This window comes from Oncorhynchus kisutch, linkage group LG7 (genome assembly GCF_002021735.2).
Source record: "Oncorhynchus kisutch isolate 150728-3 linkage group LG7, Okis_V2, whole genome shotgun sequence".
NCBI classification, from domain to species: domain Eukaryota; kingdom Metazoa; phylum Chordata; class Actinopteri; order Salmoniformes; family Salmonidae; genus Oncorhynchus; species Oncorhynchus kisutch.
This window is the reverse complement of record NC_034180.2, coordinates 35,857,908-35,881,412: the sequence shown is the minus strand read 5'-3', so window position 1 is coordinate 35,881,412 and position 23,505 is coordinate 35,857,908. Positions and strand designations below refer to the sequence as shown.

The window sequence follows — 23,505 nt, the reverse complement described above, 5'->3', positions numbered from 1 at the left end:
TAGTATACTACCTGTGGTGTCAAAGGTTGCTGAAAAGTGTGTAGCAGAACAACTGATTGCCCACCTCAACAACAGCCCCTTCACATTACACTCCATGCAGTTTGGCTTCAGAGCGAAACACTCCACAGAAACGGCCAACTGCTTTCTTCTGGAAAATGTGAAGTCCAAGATGGACAAAGGGGGTGCTGTTGGGCTGTGTTTCTGGACCTAAGGAAGGCTTTTGATACTGTTAACCATGAGATTCTCATCACAAAATTGTCCAAGTTCAACTTTTCCCCTGATGCCTTGAGATGGATGAAATCATACCTTGAAGGCAGAACTCAGTGTGTCAGAGTGAGCAATGAGCTGTCGCCCACTCGTAGCTATGATGTGGGCGTGCCCCAAGGGTCAATACTGGGGCCCCTCCTGTTCAGCCTGTACATTAATGATCTGCCTTCTGTCTGTACTGGGTCTGAAGTTCAAATGTATGCAGATGATACAGTGATATATGTGCATGCAAAGAGCAAACAACAAGCTGCACAAGAACTCACTACTGTAATGGTCCAGGTTACAAAGTGGCTCAGTGACTCGTGTTTGCATCTCAATGTGAAAAAAACTGTTTGCATGTTCTTCACAAAGAGGGCAACAGATGCTACTGAGCCAGATGTCTATGTGTCAGGGGAGAAGCTCCAGGTGGTATCCGATTTTAAGTACCTTGGCATCATACTTGATTCCAACCTCTCTTTTAAAAAGCATGTGAAAAAGGTAATTCAAATAACCAAATTCAACCTAGCTAATTTCCGATTTATACGAAATTGTTTGACTACAGAGATAGCAAAACTGTACTTCAAATCTATGATACTCCCCCACTTAACATACTGCTTGACTAGTTGGGCCCAAGCTTGCTGTACAATATTAAAACCTATTCAGTCTGTCTACAAACAGGCTCTCAAAGTGCTTGATAGGAAGCCCAATAGCCATCATCATTGTCACATCCTTAGAAAGCATGAGCTCTTGAGTTGGGAAAATCTTGTGCAATACACCGACGCATGTCTTGTATTCAAGATCCTTAATGGCCTGGCTCCCCCTCCACTCAATATTTTTGTTAAACAGAAAACCCAGACATATGGCAGCAGATCCACAAGGTCTGCCATGAGAGGTGACTGTATAGTTCCCCTAAGGAAAAGCACCTTTAGTAAATCTGCATTCTCTGTGAGAGCTTCCCATGTCTGGAATACACTGCCATCAGACACACATAACTGCACCACATATCACACTTTCACAAAATGCTTGAAGACATGGCTAAAAGTCAATCAGATTTGTGAACATGGTCCCTAGCTGTGTGTTGCCGCTCTCCATGTTGTCTGTTGTCTGTAGCTTGTGAGGTGTGGAAACACTTTGGTGCTTTTATGAATTTTGACTTGCTGCTTTTTGTTCTATGCTGCTCTGTCTGTATGCTACGTCTTGCTTGTCCTATGTTGCTCTGTCTGTATGCTATGTCTTGCTTGTCCTATGTTGCTATGTCTTGCTTGTTCTATGTTGCTATTGTCTATATTGTAATGGTTTTTAATAACCTGCCCAGGGACTGCGGTTGAAAATTAGCCGGTTGGCTAAAACCGGCACTTTTACTGAAACGTTGATTAATGTGCACTGTCCCCTGTAAAAATTTAAAATAAACTCAAACTCAAGAAACTGAAATATCACATTTACATAAGTATTCAGACCCTTTACTCAGTACTTTGTTGAAGCACCTTTGGCAGCTATTACAGCCTTGAGTCTTCTTCGGTATGATGCTACAAGTTTGGCATACCAGTATTTGGGGAGTTTCTCCCATTCTTCTCTGCAGATCCTCTCAAGCTCTGTCAGGTTGGATGGGAGCATCGCTGCACAGCTATTTTCAGGTCTCCCCAGAGATCGGGTTCAAGTCCGGGCTCTGGCCGGGCCACTCAAGGAAATTCAGAGACTTGTCCCAAAGCCACTCCTGCGTTGTTTTGGCTGTGTGCTTAGGGTCGTTGTCTTGTTGGAAGATGAACTTTCACCCCACTCTGAGGTCCTGAGCGCTCTGGAGCAGGTTTTCATCAAGGATCTCTCTTTACTTTGCTTTGTTCATCTTTCCCATGATCCTGACTAGTCTCCCAGTGAAAAACATCCCCACAGCATGATGCTACCACCACCATGTTTCATCGTAGGGATGGTACCAGGTTTCCTCCAGACGTGACACTTGGCATTCAGGCCAAAGATTTCAATCTTGGTTTCATCAGACCAGAGAATCTTGTTTCTCATAGTCTGAGAGTCATTTAGGTATCTTTTGGCAAACTCCAAGCGGGCTGTCATGTTCCTTTTACTGAGACTTTTGCTTCTGTCTGGCCATTCTACAATAAAGGCCTGATTGGTGGAGGGCTGCAGAGATGGTTCTCCCATCTCCACAGAGGAACTCTGAAGCTCTGTCAGGGTGACCATCAGGTTCTTGGTCACCTCCCGGACCAAGCCCCTTCTCCCACCATTGTGGAGTTTGGCCGGGAGGCCAGCTCTAGGAAGAGTCTTGGTGGTTCCAAACTTATTCCATTGAAGATTGATGGAGGCCACTGTGTTCTTGGGGACCTTCGATGCTGCAGAAATATTTGGTACCCTTCCCCACATCTGTGCCTCGACACAATCCTGTCTCATGGTTTTGCTCTGACATGCATTGTCAACGGAGGAACCTTATTTAGACAGGTGTGTGCCTTTCCAAATCATGTCCAATCAATTAAATTTACCACAGATGGACTCCAAGTTGTAGAAACATTTTAAGGATGATCAATGGGAACAGGACGCACCAGGGCTCAATTTCAAGTCTCATAGCAAAGAACCTGAATACTATTTTTAAAATATATTTTTTATACATTCGTTTTTCGCTTTGTCATTGTGGGGTTTTGTGTGTAGCTTGATTAGGAAAAAAATTAACAAAAGGTGGAAAAGGGGAAGGGGGTCTGAATACTTTCTGAATGCGCTGTATGTCACGTTTTAAATACAATTGACTTCCCATACTCAATTTGGGGACTGATAAGCAGCACCAGTGAATTTCCCAAGAGAAGTTTCTGATGATTCGCATGCATATCAGCTGCCAACTTCCCCATATTGGATAGCTTATGCAAAGTACTTAACCACCACTGATAACAGGCCAACTTTAGAAAAGTATGATACTGTGTGATCTGTGTTCCATAAGAGTTGGATTGAATAATGTAATATGACACGATAGCAGCACACGATAACCCTTGATTTGACTGAACTTGAAGGCAAAAACTAATTGTGTTTCAGAATGGGGGACTGTGACAGTGTGGTGTTAAGCTGCCTCCATTTGGGAGTCATTTCTGATTAATTTCAAATGAGCTCTCCATGGGCCTGCTCTAACAGCCTGTTGTGTTGGAGACAGTTCCCTCCATCTTCTCTGGTGAGAATCCTCCAAGGTGTTAATCTTTTAATGACCTTTTCCTCTGGCGTTCACTAGGGCCACCTGTCATTAATAAGGCCCTGGGTCCTGTGACTTCAGCATGGTTCCTTTAAAATACCGTATTTCATGGACATAGGGCCACCGTCTCTAGGTATTCATTCCAATAATGAAAATGAATTAACTCACTGAGCCACCAGATATAATTTACAGTTTGAACACAGTGGTGACGAATAGTTTTTTAGGGGTGTGATGCACCTCTATGCTTTAACAGTGTGAGTATGAGTAGCTTTGGAAATAAGTGGTACAAACTGATGAGGGATTAAAGAGGAGTATGGGACTATGCCACCTGTCTTCACACACAGCAAGATAAGAATTGAAACGCAGAGCGTTTTCTGTCGTAAAGGATGTGACAGTAGCTCGGCTGTCAGTCCAAAGCACCCTAACATTTGGTAGCAGAGAGTCTCTGAGCGGGAAGCCAATCCTGTCACCATGGGTGATGCTGTCACTGCAGGAAACAGGGCCTTTCAAGGGCATTAACACGTTTCAGTCCTGACTGCTGCATTCTCCCCCGGGGCTAGAAGAGAGGCCTCACCAGGAGTAAGCTGTCTCCTTCAGACAATCATGTTCTGTCAAAGCAAAAGCCTTATCTGAACCAGGTTCAGAAATTATTGTAGCCCTAAGTGCCTTGGTGAGAATAGTAAGCTCCTAAAGCTACGCTCTGGATATGCAACCAACTTTCTCTCGCATGTGTTTAGGGTGATAGTGAATCTGAGGCACCATGACATTTTTATATCTCTATATCTGTAGTTGTAATAACCTCTTTCCGATCATGGTCTGGTTAATAATCATTGCATTGATTGGCGTGGGTTATCCAGCCCTGTGGCCCTGACACTCTGTACAGACAGGTGGATTTTGGCAGGCCTCTTCCCCTACTGAGCGTGTGCGTCATCCCTCTGCCCTTATATGGCGGCCCAGGCTGTACCAACCAAAGAGGCCTCAGCAGTTGGCCTGGTCCATCACAGGCACACGGGAGGTATCTGAACGTGCTCTGCTCTTCCTTTTCTCCCCCCCCCCCCCCAGAGAGGGGGCTAACAAGGCCGTCAATGTACAGCTTGCCTTATTGATCTGAGCCATGGCGTCATGGTACCTCCACAGCTGGAGCTGTGTCGTCAAACAGCTCCAGCAGACAGCCTGTCAGACTACCATATTGATTGATTGTTTTGTATGAAATAAATGTATTGCTTTTCCCTGAAGTTGTATTTTGTCACCCTCTGATATTTCAGCAGGAAACCCTCCATTGGCGAGAGGTCAGTCCTCAATCTAAAGGTATAGGCAGCAACCAGTAGCCCTCTATATAACAGAAAATGGTGGGTGTCAGTAACAAGCATCTTACCTATTCATTTTTTATTAACCTATCCTGGGGCGGCAGGGTAGCCTAGTGGTTAGAGCATTGGACTAGTAACCGGAAGGTTGCAAGTTCAAACCTGCGAGCTGACAAGGTACATGTCGTTCTGCCCCTGAACAGGCAGTTAACCCACTGTTCCTAGGCCGTCATTGAAAATAAGAATTTGTTCTTAACTGACTTGCCTAGTAAAATTAAAATAAAATCCTATAGGGAACCGCAGCTAAACTGACTGAAGACCAGCACTTCCGTTGTTCCCTATAGAAGAAATGCATTGTTATATATATATCAGCATAGGGTCTTGGCAGGTGTCGTTGAGATGTTCAATAGACAGCCTGGTTCTAAAAAAAATTGGCGTATGAAACATCTACCTCACCATGTGCTTATTGCATTGCGTCATGGTTCTACACCTGTTTCCCATGTTGTAATGGTGAAATCATACACACTTTCATAGTCCAGCAATCATCTGAGAGGTCCTGGTTAAAAGGTCCCTGAAAACAAAGGGCTCAACTCAACTGAACTCGTATTGAGGTATTTACACAGTAGCTCTATTTCCCATGGTCAAATAAATCCCAGCATAGTTTGAGGCACAGTATAAACCTCAATACTTTACCATATGGTATCTTGTGGGAAAGAGTGACTATGACACCATGGGCTTGTCTTTAGTTTGATTAATAAAATCTGGGCCTATAATTCTTCCCGGACTTTAATAATTGAAGAGCCTATTATGAGCTTGCTTCATATTGTTCTCCTGTGTTGCAAGAGCTCATTAATTATTCACAATTCCTGTGATAGTATCTTGTTCAGACAATGGGGTTCTAAACTTTGATTATTTTGCCTTTGTTTTAAAAGTCTCTCCAGGGTGGCATTTTGGCACATTAAAATAATGCTTGGTGTCACTGCAGTACATGCAGAGACTGATAAACATAAGAAGTTCTGGGATATCCAAAGGCAAGTAGAGGAGAGCTGCTGTGCAAGAGTAATGCCCTGATGACTAACACTGTCAACAGTATCAACAGTCACTCATCCTCCATAGCTGGCATTGAGCTAATCCCCACTGGTAGTGTAACTCTCAACTCCCTGGGACCCAAGATGTTGCCCGATCAGCTTTGCATTGTCCAAGTAGTGGTAACTGTGCTTGAGCTTCAAATACTGTAACATAATCCAGCTGGAGCTGTGAGATTGAGCAAACTGTTTTAAACGGATGCCTTAGAAAAGAGGATAACAGGACATCTTTCATCTTTGCTAGAATCTCTGACTCAGGTGTGATGTTTTGAGAGTAGTGGGGATGACTTGGGCCAGGCCACATGGTCAGGAACAACTCCTGGCCCCAGTGATGACAGAGCAGCAACCCCCATCTCCTACAGAGTACTCCATCATGTAAACATTCTCCGGGGCGACTGGGTTTAGAGGTCAAAAGGTCACTAGCCCCTCCCCCTCTTCATGGGCATATATAGAAGAATAAGAACATCAGATGAGACCATCAGATCCACTCCTTCATCAATATCCTGCTCCATTATTATTTTCATCCATAAGCATAGGGTCTTGTAAGCATTTCACGGTAAGGTCTATTCGGCACATTCATTTTTTGTTGTTGATTTGATTTTACCAACTGAAATATTCAAAACATGTCACTGTCATGTTGTAGCGCCTATGGGGAAACAACTGGAGCGATATCCACTGTGTGCTGTGCACAAATCTGTTCAAAGTATCCTGCTACTTGTGCCTGCTGTTTTACAATAGTCCCAAGTGTTTACATTATGTTTGTTTACGTCTCAATGTAACAGATACCCACCATGACAGGTTTTCAGTGCAGCACTACTCAACTGAGGCTTACATTTCACTGTGATACAGTGTGATGGTCCAACCAGCAACGGAACCTCCCCACCACTCAGTGAAAAATAAGCCTTTCAAAGAGTGTTTGCTGGAAATAGTACCGACCCAGTATTATGTAATGCGTTCTTCTTTCCTTTGTGGACTGTAACTACAGAGCGTTCAATCAATACACCTCCCTCACATGCCGTTCAGTTCAAGTAGAAAGCATACATACATACAGGCTTGTTTTTCCCCTCTCCAGAGTTCACCAGAAGTGAGTCAGAAGCAGGAATATGAAAGAAAGAGAGAGAACAAGATATATCTGACTATGTGCTGTGGCAGACTGATAAACAATGGGCCTTGCCTCTGTTGAACACATCTTAGCCTGTTCATACTGTAAAAGTCAGATTTGAGGCTCACATGAAGACATCGACAGTAAACTGACTGTCCTTTGAGCTGTAGGACAAAACATTGGATGGATTATCACTGGTTCTTAATTCAACTTGGTAGCTGGATAAGAGTTGACTATGTCTACAACAAGCCCTTTGACTGGAAAGTGATATAACATTGCTTATCTAATATATCTAATATATCAGACTACGTGATTTGAAAACAGCTTCTATTAAATTTGATCAGAGACCTGTATCAAAACTCCAAAACACCAACACAATTTCTTTACATAGTTTTTCATAAACGATTTCAGATCTCTCAAAAATAAAATGTTTAATATGAAAGGTGTTATTATTAAGTTGCTTTGCGTGAACCTTTTTTAAACAAAATCTAAATGATGAAGCATTTTTACAAGGAAGTTTATTTGCCTCGTAATATATGCCTAGACCTAACAGTCTTAATAAAAGGTGTTGAATTAGACTAAAAGTTCGATCAAGGCCAAAGGATGTTCAATATCTCAATATACATGACCAAATACTCAATACATTTCCATGGTTATATGCACATACCTGAGCTTAACTCAATAATACAGGTTCCTCTATGCCAGCAATCCAGATGTATCTATAGAGGACGAAATGCTATATAAATGCTTCCTGTTATTCAACAGCTCGGCCCATCAAAGGCAGTGATAAATGGTTGTGTTATAAAATAACATTGGAGGCCTATAAGTAATGCGTAGTTTACATATCCTGCAAAGGCATATATCCTACCAGTTAAATACAGGTGTGTCATGTCCTTGTCCATAATATGGTTATAAATAAATTACTTGGTGGAGCTGTCCAAAGGAAAGATGACTTACATCAATTAAGGCATACAGTAACAGAAAACGCATAGTATTTTAGGGGAAACAATATTTCTTTTAAGCAGTTTAAGTCTATAATTGTCAGTCATACACATTCAGATTATTGGTATATAAGATATCAATAAAATACGTGCATGTGCAATTCTCGCAGCATCATCTGTTCTTTGATATATCTTCCACGAAGACCACTATCTGTAGGCTATCCGACCCCCTGCATACGTCTGTCAAACACTCCTGGTTCGATTCCTGTTTAATGGCCTGGTTACTCTCCTTTACGCAAACCTTGTTGTCTCGTAGCGGAGGTACGCTGCGGAACCTTTGTGGATGAAGGAGCAGCATCCGCCGCTGCTTGATCCGCATTGCCAGTAGTTGGTCGGTCCGCATCCTTCTCCCCTTTTTCATTATGCATGGTGTTGTGGGCTCCAGTGCGCAACGGGCTCCGATTGTCCTCAGCAGGCTGAGACGCCTGGTTATCTCTCCCCGCAGTGTTTGGTCTCTCCGCAGTTTGTGCGGCTATGTGGCTTTGGGCAGACGTGTAGAGTCCTTTCGGTTGCGAATGCGCACTTTCTGATAAAACGCCGTCGGAGATGACGGCGGCGGTCTTGCTTCTGCCCTCCCAGTGAAATGCCTTGGTCTGAGACTTTACACCAAACCTGGTTTCATTGACAGATAAAATGTCTGTCTGTGTAGAGTTAGTGTCTGAGACGTTAGTGCTTGTGGATATGTTTGTTGAGATGTTAGCAGAGGCTGTGACCTCATCGGGCATCCCTAGCTTCCCCGCTGGAGAGGATGCGCTCGTTGGCTTCCATATCAAGCTGTAGTAAATGGCTAGAATGATGGCTGCTAAGGACACAGACAATACATATGCGAAGACAGTGGCTAGTCTCACCCACTTTTTGTTCGTCTTCGCAGCCATTTTAGCCTTTTTGTCCCCTGTATAAGTGGCAGGTTTGCCCCTCTCCATGTTGGGCATAAAGTCCCGCTCTCTCATATTGCCCCGATGTTTCCCTCGATGCTCCACTACCCCGTCCGTCTTGAAGATTTCTTGTTATCCACAATCCAAGAGAACACGGGAACCTATCCGGTCGAGAGAAGACGTCAGGCTTACTGTGGACCATATGCGTTCTTGAACAGCTAAATATATTTTTGGTTAATTCATTTCATCTTAGAAGGCACTGCGGTTTGTCTCAGAAACCAAGTTTAACATTGTGTTTCATAATGTACACACACCATGGATGAGGCAGGCAGCTCAGGGTCTCTTGAGAATTTCAGCATCCACCAGCAGAATCCCGGTCCCGTACGACCAATGTTTATTCCGACGGCATTTCCCAAGGAATCATCTATACAGCGAATCCGCAGTAAAGGATTCGATGTCATTAAAACATTCGATTAAGTGAAATCATACGGTACACAGCTGTCTTTACCGTAGCCTACAACAAATGAAGTGGTTGTCTCAGCTAAAAATATAGGAGAGGGGGCGGGTGAAGGTTCTTAAAGAGCCAGCAGCTATATGCAGAGTGCTGCATTAACTAATGAAACCGCACAAAACGCACCCCAACACTAGAGTTAAAAAATAAATGCATGTATGCGGATGGTGTAAATTGTCCAGACCAAGTAGCCTATGATTGCGTCATGACATAAACGTGGAACTGGTACTAGGAATGAAGCAGTGTGTGTTGCGGTGTAGAGTCTAGACTGTATTTATGAGAATGAGGGATGGAAAGCTTGAAGGGCAGGTACTGAAGGCTCAAATTAAACGTCACCAATGTCAGTGCCAACGCTTGGTGCCGTGGCGCGCATATGATTTCAGCCCCTTGTGATTTCAGCACCTTGGACAGTGGCCGATAACCTATATTTACGCGATAGGCCTACTGGTGCATATGGCAACAACTGATCCTAAATTGGCAGAGCAGAGGACATTGGGTGCAAATGAAAAACATGTAATATAGTATATGTGGGTCATATACAAACCTTTTAATAAAACACAATTGGTTTTACGGATGGATTCAACAGCTTGAAAGGTCAGACGTTTAAACAAAGCGTGGCAGCTCAGCAGGATGGCAGCTCAGCAGGATCATTTGGGGGTATTTGTCTCATATATGTTTGATTTCGTGCGCGTGTTCGTGTGGGATGGAATCTATATAGATGACGCCAGGGGGGGGGGGGGGCTTGACTGACTAATTTGCCTGCTATATGGTGCCTGCTATATGGTGACGGGGAGTGAGGGGTATGAGTGAAACCCCGTTTTTCTTTTGATCCTGGCCCATCTATTCATTATATGAATCACATACTTTTGACTGAGGATCTCTACAGTGTAAATGCTTGATATTGTATGTTGTAGGTCTACCATACTGTCTGTTTTTATTGCTGCAGTGGAAATCATTTCCACTGGCCTATCAAGTTTCCCCTTAAAGTGTGAATCATGTTCTTTTTGATATAATTGGTAGATGGGCAACTTTGATGGGGTGGGGGGCTGGGGGCCACAAACACATCTGAATTCATCAGGGGCCACAGTAAAACATTTTCGTGACTCCCCCTCTTGACTGCAGATATATATATATTTGCCATGGGCTTGGAGAAGATTTAGCAATTTTATAACAAATTTAATGTAATTCTACATGACATTTGCCCATCCTTGATCTAATCTAATGGAAGTAAGATACATTATTATTACCCCAAACACTTTTATCCTTATGTAACTTGGGTCCTCCGATCCCTATACAATTTGCCTAAGGTATTACTTGCTGTTAAAATTAATTTTACCCAAATGACAGGGAGGGAGGAGTCAGGAGCAGAGGCCATGAATCAACATTAATCAGTGCCCTCCCTGCCACATCTGGACATCTAACATGATGCAGTACATTTAATTTCTCATCTCCACAATACTGAATGCAAATTAAAATCAATAGGAGTGATCCAAATAAAATCTAATTGAAAATGGAAGGGGGGTCACCTCCACCAGTCACACAACAGGAGAGGAACAACAGGAACCAACACAATGGACAAGAGACGGTATACCCTGGAGCCACCAGAGGTCAAACGCTACTTGGTCAAAGGAGGTGGGTTTACCAAATGGTCAGAGGTGAGTCGGCTATTCTTATAAGTGCAGAAAATTCCTGGAGGAAATCTGCAGTTGAAAACAAGTTAATTAGTTCACTTTGAATGAGAATCAGAGAAAGCTCTTTCTGAAAAACATGATATGACATTTACAAGACTCCATTAATGAAAAACATCCATTGCAATTTACAAAATGTTGCCTCTATAAATAATACAACTTGTCTGTCTTCAATACCAATAGCCATAGTTCTGTGGCAAAGTCATTTGTGTAGAAGTTTGCAATATCTCAAAATGTAATTCTCTAATATCAGGAGTCAACCAAGACTGTGCCTGTTGTAAGGGGTGTGTAACAGGTGGCAGTGAAGTCAGACGCAGGAGAGCAGAACGAGGTAATAGCCGGAGCAGTTTAATTCAAAACCAACAGCATACAGAAAATAACCATCGTGGGTACAAAACCCGACACGCACCAGTAACCAATGTGCACAAGCACTTACAAAAAAACTATTCCACAAAAAGACATGGGGGGAACAGAGGGTTAAATACACAACACAAAATGAGGGAAATGAGAACCAGGTGTGGAGAAAAACAAGACAAAACAAATGGAAAATGAAAAGTGGATCGACAATGGCTAGAAGACCGGTGACGCCGAGCGCCGAGCGCCGCCCGAACAAGGAGAGGAACCGACTTTGGTGGAATTCGTGACACCTGTCACCATGAAGATGGACCCTAAGGGCTAGTACAACCAGAAATTACTTGGAAATATTTTATTTATAGTGAGTAAATATTGTCACATTATATTATCTGCCTGGTTGTTTAGTTGAACAGTTTAGATCCTGAATCCAAAAACGTGTCCTGGCAGCTGTGCTGGCTGCTTCAGACTCCACAGCTCTGGAATGGGGTCCGTCAGGATTTGGGATGACTCAGTACCGCAACCACTGTTACCACAATATATGTTAACAGAGTTGTGAGATGGTTCAAAACTCTGCATTACGCGTTACAGTCCCAGCAGCCTCGTGAATTGTATTGATCACAGCTGATGTGGGTTTTACCAGCCTGTTACCAGCCTGTTGCACTGCACAACGTTCACTGGGCTGACAGCTGCTTCCTTCTCTCTCTCTCTCTCTCTCTCTCTACTGTAGTGCTCTCTCTTTTGCTCTTTTGCTTTCTACCTCTCTCCGTCTCGCTCCTCTCACAACACCTTCTGTTCTGCAGTACATCAGTCTGTTAACCACTTGTTCTGTACAGAGGATTCAGGCAAGTAGTAGAATGCATAATTCAATTTACTATGGGTGCTGCAGATGCCTATCTGTTCATGCAATCATAAAATAATAATTGCTCTATCATAGTCATTGGCTTGTGGATTTATAATTCCCCATTTCTAGTAGACAGAGCTCCTGGATGTTGAGAACATATCAGGAAAATATGCAAAACTTTCTAAAGTGAGTACGATTGTCTAAGATGTGCACAGCTTCCACTGCTGTGTGATCCACTCAATAAAGCCAGTCTTTATCTGCTTTCCTGTCAAAGCCTCTAAAGTGTGTGTTGTGTAACTGAGAGGGAATTTTTATTGCAAAAGCAGCAACAAACACAATGCAAATGCACACATACTGGCCACACACAGTGTTGGTGATGTGATTGCAGCTAAAGCGAGAGAGCCCAGATTTGTGATTTCTGTTTAGCAGATCAAGCTGTAGAGAGATGATTGAGTTTGACAGTTTGAACCTCTCCCACTGCTTGCACCCACCCTGAGCTGTCTCCATAGAGAGTTTCAGTGTGCAGCCATTTACTCCCTATTCCCTGGGGAATAAACAACATCATCCCTATAACTGGTGTGCCATCAGATGACACTCTATCCTCTGTTCTGCTTTCAAGGGGATCAGTTGCTCCTCTGTAAGCCACGGATACTGTATCAAAACAAACACTTGATCTGTTGAAGATATAGTAGATCCCCAGTTCCTCTGCTGAGCTGCTGCTCTCATCTTTCTCTGCTCTTGTCTGGAGTTTTCTTGCAGTGATTTGCCTGTCTGGTCAGGCTTGAGCTCCCAGGTGTCCTATGTATGGAAGACAGACACCAGGATGTAGCAGGCTTCATTTCCCCCTTTCCAAATATACATGGAGACCTAGAGGATAGTAGAGGATGACAGGGAATACAAGAGAAAGTGTCAAATAATGTACTTTTTTTTACTGTGTGAAAGAAAGAGATCATAAAAACACAAATGAAATGCTTTGCCTACACAATAATCATCATTGTGATAACATAGGAACATAGGAATTACTTTTGGTCCCTCATCTTTGTTTTATTAATGTCTGTCCGTCCTCATCAACGGCACCCTAAAGTCAGGAATGTGTTCAACCTGCATTTTTCAAACAGCGACCATCTAGTAAAAACCCTGACTGTTGTCACAGGCCCTGACATGGTGAAATTTGACTTACCACAGCTTCTTTGCTTTCAAGGAGAATGTGATACAGGTAATACACATCACAATCCTTACGTCATTACATATTTCCCCACAGCAACATGACATAACCAGAGCTCATTCTGCACATACTGCATGTAGCATAACTTAAAATCATTAAGTGTCATAAACATGCATCAATAGGTATGTAAATGTCTAGAGTACATTTGCTTATCAGCATCACCTAACCACCAACATTTGTTTATATTAGTTGCCAGATTCCAAACTGGCTCTGCAGCACTAACCTTGCCTCAGGTCAACCACTAATATGAGCCTTCATTTCCTCCACAAAGCATCCTCTGTCCTTGCACTCTTTATGAGTTTACGACTACAATATCCAGTTTTAATGAACTCTAACGAAAATAACAATTGGTTCTCTTCCTGAGGCACTGTGACTGATCATTTCTATGCCCTCTAGTGGTCAAAAACGAAACAGTTATTATCATGACAAGTAGTAAATCCAGACAGCAATTTCATGCGGTTGTGGTCTGATGTTATAGAACTGGGCTGCTGATATCCTGTCCATTGCTTACAACCCATCGAGGACCAACGCATTCAGACATGTCTTCATGGAGAAAATGTTAGTGGACAAGGACCGGTCTCTCTTTATGTTGAATGTAAAAAAGAAATGTAAAAAAATGATGAACCTCTCCATCCTAGGTATGTCCGTATCTCCCGATCCCTGTCAAAAAGTGAGCCACAGACAATTTTGTTGAATTTGTTGAACAGCTCCCACAACAGTTCAACATATTCAATCAATTTAAACTAGATTCATGTGTTGTCTTTATTTTCATCTTCAGTGTTTACAAGATGTTTCTAGCCGATAAGAAGAGGATGGAGAGTGCTCTGGCTTCAGCACACCTCCCCACAATTCTGAGTTTTGCATCTGTATAGGGCGGCAGGTAGCCTTGTGGTTAAGAGCATTGGCCTGTAACAGAAATGCTGCTGGTTTGAATCCCAGAGCAGACTAGGTGAGCAATCTGTGCTCTGAACAAAGCACTTAACCCTAGTCGCTCTGGAGAAGAGTGTCTACTAAATGACAAACACATATAGTTCAAGTACTTATAGTCCTTTCTGAATGTGTGCCATGAATGATTTCCAGTGGAATGTAATAATGTGAGAGGTAAATTGTGTGTTCTCTCAGGGTGACACTATGAACTGGACATCTTCCATGAAGCTGCTTTCAAGCTCTTCCTGATGAGTCTTTGTCCCTGGCCTGAGATATATGAGATATTCACATCCTAGTAAGTGAAATTCGAAATTGACCGAGCAGTGTGATTCTTACTAATTGGAGAATATAGGCATGAGGCGATGCCAGGTGTAATTGTCATTATGTTCCCCTCAACAGTTGCTCGGTTGGAGGGTCCAGCTCATGCAGTGGTTCCCTGGCTTAGGGTTTGGCGTGGTCAACAAGAAGCAGCGTTACCCCCGCCTCACTGAAGAGCTCTTCTCCCGTATCGGACCTGACCAGGTGAAGGCGCTCATCGAAAAGTATGAGCCCTGCTCCTCCAACGCCAACAGAGGAGAGATACACATAGATGCAGTCTGATTACTACAGTCAGGACAGGAGAACTAACCGATCATCATTGACTGCACTTTATTCCCAATCATTACTGTATTTTCAATCCAGTGTTTTATAGAAGAGTTCTACAGTCTTGTTCTACAGGTCAGCTGTTCTATCTGACATCTGTGGTAATACTGGACAAACTGGCCAAGTGTCAGGACATGAGCCAACCGCTGCCACATTGCCTAACCAAGTCCAACACATACGAGACAGGTCAGACGAGAACTGCCTTTAGACCTGATATCACACATTTGAACACGGCTATGGTAAACAAGGTTTATGAAAGTCTACCCAGAGCTATAAAAATGGAAAGGCATTTTCTTGTCTGTAAATGTGAGCACAGAGCTAGTAATAGAAGCAATAGAAAGTCTATGGATTAATGATAATTTATACAATCCTTTTTGGGTTATTTCATTAATTAAAATGACTGGAAATCTTACAGACTGTTGCTTATGCCTTTGAGTGTCTCTAGAGTGTAATGGAACATATTTCCCTGTGATCCCTCCACAGTGGGTCAGTTTTTCGGCATGTCGGCGCCGCCAGTGTCTGCTGGCCGGCTGCCGTTGCCTGGAGCTGGACTGCTGGAAGGGAAAACCACTGGATGACGAACCCATCATCATCCACGGATTCACCATGACAACCGAGATCCTGTTCAAAGTCAGGTGTCAGTCAGTCCTCATCTCTCAGTGCCAGCCAGTGCAGTAGTGCTGTAGTAAACAAATTATTCACCCATTTTCAATGGAATATGCCACCTATGTTGGGCGATTCTAGCCCCAGTCCTAACACTTACCCTAATGCTATATTGGACCTTAATGCTAGAGAATAGCCCTATTGATCCGATATGGTGTGTGCCAACAAAAACAAAGCATATAACCAATGTAGACCATTGACCAATTGTCGACCCCTCTTGTAGTCCCCATAAACACATACCTCATTCATTAAGACTCAGACAGACAACAGAGATAGAGTGTTACTAATGATAGAGAGTGTTACAACCGTAGTCCAGACCTCAGTGCCTACAGAAACAGTGTACCAGGAAGTGGCCCCTGCTTTACATCTCACAGTGACAGCTTTTTTTGGGGCTCTGCCAGCAGGTGTCAATTGAGACACAATACAGAGTGTCATATTGGGCCTGGGCACTGGAGCATGTGTGCAGCACAGCAGCCTCTCCACTGCACTCCACACCACACCACACATCTCATGGCCCCTTCACTCAACACTGCCATTTAAGGGCACCCAGAGCTCCGCTATAACTGGTACACAGACCAAACCAAACGCCTCAGCATAGTTTACTGTCAAACACTGATTTCCTCCAGGCTTGATGATGTTTGGCCTGCCTCCAGCTCATTCAGGGAGTGAACGTTATTTATAATAAGGATTACATGGAGAAAATCGGACCTCTTTGAATTGAAAATGGATGGCCCTCTCTTCAGCAAAATATATTTGTAAAAAACAGGTGATCCTCCCTTATACCCAAAATAATAATTAAAAGATAAAGTGGATACAGAGAACATGTCTACCGTTTACCTTCACTTCGTGGACAGACCAGAGCCTGGATATGCAGTACTAAAAACCTTTCTTCATTCTGTAAGCATTACATGGCAAAGCAGGAATTTTGATAGCGGGCCATAAACATATTATGCAAATCCACGTTATTTGACACATATTAGTAGAATATTTTTTTAATACCACACAAATCACTGAAATGTCAGGCTAAGAATGAACAGAGAGATAGGCCTATGTGTTCATCTTATCATATTTCTCCAGTGCCACTGTGTCTTGTTTGCATTGAATCTGTCACGCCTGCTCCCGCTCTTCCCCCCATGTCTGTTTGTGAGTAATTGTTTGTATGTAGTATGGTCCATTAATGTGGTCTCTCTTTTTTGTATTGCATTTGTATATGTTGAATAAAGTATGTTTATTGACTCATATCTGCTGTCCTGCGCCGGACTCCTCTACACCAGCTACACACAGACCTCATTACACCCTCTCATTATCCTGTGGACAGAGAAAAACAAGAGCTACCTCATCTCATCTTTTGTGGAGACCAAATGGGAGAATATGATATCCAAGACTGCAGTGGAGTTTATGGGGTATCCTTTTCTCAACTGCTACTTTAGCCCTGATTGAATTACCCTCAAATACTAAGAAATCATTATTATTTTCTGCCACACATTGTGAATGCAAACTCCCTTAACATGTCAATCCGGGTATAACAGGCAGATGAGAATAATCTACCCTAAAGGAACCAGACTAGTCCAACTACAGCCCACAGCCCTTCTGGAATGCTGGCTGCCAGATGGTGGCGCTCAACTATCAAACTATGGGTAAAGCTACTGTATAACATCTATCTGGGATTAGGATTGTTTTATGGCTGATAAACTGGTGTAATAACTTATGATTGTTCCCATTATTATTATTAGTCATTATAAGGCACATTTGTAGAGTTTCTTTATTGATGATACGTGTTTCTTATATTCACCACTGCAGGTCAGTGTTGACCTGGTTTGAGTTGCACACTGCTCTACTGCACATGCCACAAAAATGCAGATCCATCTCACATGAAAATGTTGTGCTGTATGCATTAGTGAAGAAACATGAATGTGATTGTGAAATGTTCTGAAAATATGTTGTTCTTTCTCCAGATTTCCTAATGCAGCACAACATGTCTTTATTTGAATTCAACAGAGGACAGACTACCTCCTCAATCATGACCTCTTCTGCGGTAGTAACAAGAAGTTTGCCCCCTACTGTGACAGGATTGACACCATCGTTGACAACACACTGACCATCAAGGCATGTAATTATTATTATTATGTTAACTCCAATCTCAGAGAGAGCAGCAGACATCGGCACTATTCAGTATTCTTGCTTCAAATTGGCCCATTACTCCACCTATACAACATCATAGGCCTAGGACTATACATCCTTTAAGCAGGCTTTATACAGACATTTGGCAAGTCAATTCAAGGTTTTTCAGGGACTTTTTCAAGCACTTAATTGTAATCTTCAAGGACCTCAATGTTATACACTTGTATCATTTATATAATTGTACATATAGGGCCTAATATAGAACCCTCCCCCCAAAAAAGCAAGCAAAAAGTATTTTTTAAAAGTGGGCCATTACCAGTTTAAGAATAAATATTTATTTTTGGTCTTGCCAATGCATTGATATTCAAATTATTATTACATTCTAAAATATGTGAGAATAATGTGGACATTGCCTGACTAAATAGATTGGATGCATGCTGATTGTTTTGTAGCCTATGTGGCCGACACAGAGACACATAATAAACCCATGAATAGCGATAGAATTCATCTCAACATTTGAATCTCACCATCGCAGTTTTTATGATGAGAAAGTGACCAAAAACCAGGTTCTTTTTTTAGAGGAATGATTTTTATGGAAAGCCAAGTTGAAGCCAACATTAGATGTTGTCATCCTCATAATAACCGAATGTGGTTTTACCGCAACAGAGTAGCACAATACCCTTCAATTGAAGCGCCGGGAAACAAACGTAAATTCCCACATCTCTCACAAAAATTGATCAAAAATGAAATCACAGATCATTATATGGGAGCATGAGAACTTATAAATTGAGTACAATGATTACAAGAACATTTCAAGCACCAAATTGAGGAAATGTTCATATTTTCAAGGTAGGCCTATTTCAGTAGGCTGCTTACATTTCTGAGCTCCAAGTTCAAGTAGTCAATATAGATTTTAAGTATCAAGGTCTTTAAGAATTAGATTTTGCAATGCATACATTATTTTAGATTTTTGTGCCCACGAAAACTGTTTTCACCCCATTACATAAAAAGACACAAAATGTTACCTAGTTACACTGCATTTCTGAGATCTCTATACATAAAACTATCCGACAGCTAGATCCAGGATTCTTACAGGGTTCAAGTTCAATGACAAATTTAACTGATTCATACTTAACAACTTGCACTGTCATAAATGCAAGCACAGAAAATAAATGTTTTATGCCACACGGTTGTGGACAAATCAATCAATACAGCAACCATGATAAAGGGTTAAACATAGGTTGTAAATCAACTTGATTTGATTGAATCTATGATCCTCCCTTATATATTAAGGTAATGACATGAAGAAAATGGGGAGATTATTATCAATTATCAGTTGTAACAAGATGTCCAGTGTAGGAAATCCTCAATGTTAACCTAGTTAATAGAAAGACCCTTACCATAGGCCCACATGTGTTTCTAAAGGCGTTACAGTCATTTAACTGACTTGCCTAGTTAAATAAAGGTAAAAAAAAAAAAAAAATGAAAAATCATCAGTGGAGGCTGCTGAGAGGAGTACGGCTCATAATAATGGCTGGAACGGAGCAAATGGAATGGCATCATGGAATGGGAACCATGTGTTTTATTCCGCTCCAGGCATTACCACAAGCCCGTCTTCCCCAATTAAGGCACCACCAACCTCATGTGTATCATATATATCCGTTATCATAACTCCATCATAATTCCTTACAGATCTATTCAGGCCCGTTTCTGACAAGAGTGTGAAGACAGGCATGTAAGAAGTACCGGACCAAGTTGTATCCCATACCGAACACCATTAACCCAGTGTGGAACGAGGAACCATTTGTTTTTGAGAAGGCATTCGTTCAACTATAATTTCTACAAGCTAACCATTTTGCCTTGTTGAATGCATGTCAGAAGGGTCAAGCTTGTTGTGTGGACAGATCCTGCTGCCTGACATGGCCTCCCTCAGGATCGTGGTTCACGAGGAGGGCGGGAAGTTTCTGGGCCACTGGATCATTCCCACTGAGGCCTTTCAGTCAGGTCTGTATGATAACATGTTGCATTACCTTTCTCTTATACCTGTGAAGTAACACTGCTATTAATCTAGTAAAACCGCAGTATTAACATGGTGTTGTTAGTGTTGAGTGATTACAGCTTTACTACACAGATATAAGAGCAACTTCATGTAGCGTTACCTACAGTATTTCTACATGGGTTTAAACTGCACTTCTGCCCAGTCTTCCCGACAATGAGGCTGATTGAAGTAGACCTTGAGTCAGAAGGCTTCTGACTGTGTCTGATTGATTCATGGGGGTTTGAGCCCTGCAGGCTTCCAGCACATCTGTCTGCGCAGCGAGAGCAACATGCCGCTCACTCTGACAGCTCTCTTTGTGTACATCAAGGTCAAGGACTACATCCCTGCTGCTTGTGCAGGTACAGTACACTTACTTTCAGTTTCTATTTTTAGAAAAGGTACAGAATAATTTGTATTCACATTTCAATTTTCACATTGGATGATTGTGTAGGTAGGATAGGTAGAACACCTATAGATGGTGTTTTAAGAGTCATTGATTTGAAATAAAATTTTCACTAGGGGACTGTACTCTTCTGCACTGTATTGTTCTGCAAGATGCCTTATTCAACCCAACAAAGAATTCTGAGAAGGCAACAAAGACAACAGAGGTAAATCAATTCCCAGACAGAGCTCATTGAAACACTGAAAATGTTTCACTCCTAAGGTTCTCCTTTCACAACAAAACATTTCCATAGTAAGATGTGAACAGGGCTTGGTTGGTTTTATGGTGTCTTTGTTAGGGATTTGATGTACTTGTGCTCTGTCCCCACATTCATCCGCAGACTACGTCTCCCCCTATGAGGCGCCCCTTGTCAACATAACACAGACTGTGCGGGAGGAGACTGCATTTGCAGAAACAGGTAAGAAGGCTGTTTCCTGTTGGATAGGGCCAAGATTTCAAATCAAATCAAATCAAATTTTATTTGTCACATACACATGGTTAGCAGATGTTAATGCGAGTGTAGCGAAATGCTTGTGCTTCTAGTTCCGACAATGCAGTAATAACCAACAAGTAATCTAACTAACAATTCCAAAACTACTGTCTTATACACAGTGTAAGGGGATAAAGAATATGTACATAAGGATATATGAATGAGTGATGGTACAGAGCAGCATAGGCAAGATACAGTAGATGATATCGAGTACAGTATATACATATGAGATGAGTATGTAAACAAAGTGGCATAGTTAAAGTGGCTAGTGATACATGTATTACATAAGGATGCAGTCGATGATATAGAGTACAGTATATACGTATGCATATGAGATGAATAATGTAGGGTAAGTAACATTATATAAGGTAGCATTGTTTAAAGTGGCTAGTGATATATTTACATCATTTCCTATCAATTCCCATTATTAAAGTGGCTGGAGTTGAGTCAGTGTCATTGTCAGTGTGTTGGCAGCAGCCACTCAATTCACTATACTAAAGATACTAAGCTGATACTACTACTTCTACTAGTACCCAGGATACTCCACCTACTCCTGAAGAGGCCCCTTCAGAGCCTGAACCCAACATGGATTAAATGTCACCCCCAAACACTGTCAGTGTGGAGGATGAACCTGCCCCAATCATTCAGCCATCTGTTGTTAACCTTTCCAGAGCCTGAGGGCCTCCCTAAGGTTGACCCAGAGGCTGAACCAGCCACAGAGTTGACTCCTGACCCCAAGGTCGTCCCTACCCCTGATCCAGATGTTGAATCCTCCACAGGAGGTTGGTGGCACCTTAATTGGGGAGAACGGGCTTGTGGTAATGACTGGAGAGGAGTCAGTTGAATGGTGTTTGATGCCATTCCATTATTTCCGTTCCTGCCATTATTATGAGCCATTCTCCCCTCAGCAGCCTCCACTGGAATCCACTCCTGTTGCTGACCCTGCTGTGGCTCCTGACCCTCCATCTGAGCCCAGCTCATCCTGCACCTGAGGACTCCACTCCTGTAGATGCCAATGAAGGTAACACCAGTGACTCTCCTGTGTTGTAAGAAGGAAACACATCAGTGGCGGTTGGTGCATTTAAGATGAGGGAGGATGTTTTTTTTCATGAGCATTGCCGATTCAGAGGGGTTGGGTTAAATGCAGAAGGTACATTCAGTTGTACAACTGACTAGGTATCCCCCTTTCCCTTATTTATATTACAGCATATTGGATGACTGTCATTCATATTCCATTCACCCAGCTCAATGTAACATCGATAAGTTTAGACAACTACATGATACTCTAATTATCCCTATACCCATCATGAGGTTGCTACAACCTAGCCTATAAATGAAAGTTTACAACATAGGTGTATAGGTTGATAGAAATTTGAGCAATCAAGTTGATTGACCTTGACACGTTCAATAATGCCTTGCACACTCTTGCCTGCATCTAGCGGATCTAGGGTGTAATCATTAGTCCAACAGTTGCAAACAAGAGTTCAGGTATGTTTATTCTCTTTTCGTTCAGCTTGCTTCCAGTTAATAAACGTTTTTCAACAGAATTGGCAGAATGAATACATCCCTGCTCACACACAAGCACAGTTCACTTTCATACCAACCACATACAAACAGCATAATCCCTTTGATCGTATAATTCCTCTTACATGTTCCCTTCGCTTGTGGACTTCAGTTCACAACACATCAGCTGTCTGTGACCTAGCAAAAAAAACGTTCCAAGCCAAACCTTCAAATCCTAACCGCTACATACAGCCTATATTGTTGTCACAATGTTAGCTAACGCCATAATCAACATAGCAACTAAAACTAAAATGTTAGTAAATCCACTACAATCATGCAGTACGGAGTACAGTCAGCAAGTAGTTTAGCAGTTACACCGGTGGGTCCCGGTGGCAATAAATTAATAAAACCTGTCACGTGTGCTCCCTCTCCAGCCTCTAGGCTGCTCGTTATGGAACACACCTGTCACCATCATTACGCGCACCTGCACGTCATCAGACTCACCTGGACTCCATCACTTCCCTGATTACCTTCCCTTTTTATGTCACTCCTTTGGTTCCTTCCACAGGCATTATTATTTCTATGTCATGTCTGTGCTTCTTATTTTGTAGTGTTTATTTATATACTCACTCCCTGAACTTGCTTCCCAACTCTCAGTGCTCATCATTACAGAATAACACCTCACCTAAGGGAAGCATCAGGGAGTGTTTTTAGTTTTTTTGGTGGGAATGACATCAGGTCCAGGAGCCGCTACAGGCTCTCATGCCCTGCCTCCGCTAGTTCATCAGGCTCTCATGTCACATCTCCAGGCTCCAGTGCCTGTCAGGTTCCCACGCAGGCGACAGGTTCCCGCACATCAACAGGGGTGACTGGGCCTCTCCTCATCCCTGGGATCGTCCCTTTGATTGGCGTCCTGCGGCTGGAGCCGAACACAGAGGGGGGTACTGTCATGTGTGCTCCCTCTCCAGCCTCTAGGTCACCAGGCTGCTCAATATGGCACACACCTGTCACCATCATTACCCGCACATGTGCGTCATCAGACTCACCTGGACTCCATCACTACCATGATTACCTTCCCTATATATATTTTTTATACCTTTATTTAACTAGGCAAGTCAAGTGAGTACAAATTCTTATTTTCAATGACAGCCTAGGAACAGTGGGTTAAATGACTTGTTCAGGAGCTGAACGACAGATCTTTAACTTGTCAGCTCGGGGATTCGATCTTGCAACCTTTCAGTTACAAGTCCAACACTCTAACCACTA

At 42.5% G+C, this 23,505-nt stretch overlaps 1 pseudogene; it reads left to right on the top strand.

Moving 5' to 3' along the window:
• The first annotated feature begins 10,876 nt into the window (after window positions 1–10,876).
• LOC109893762 (uncharacterized) overlaps window positions 10,877–23,505 on the top strand; it is a 32,153-nt pseudogene continuing 19,524 nt past the window's right edge.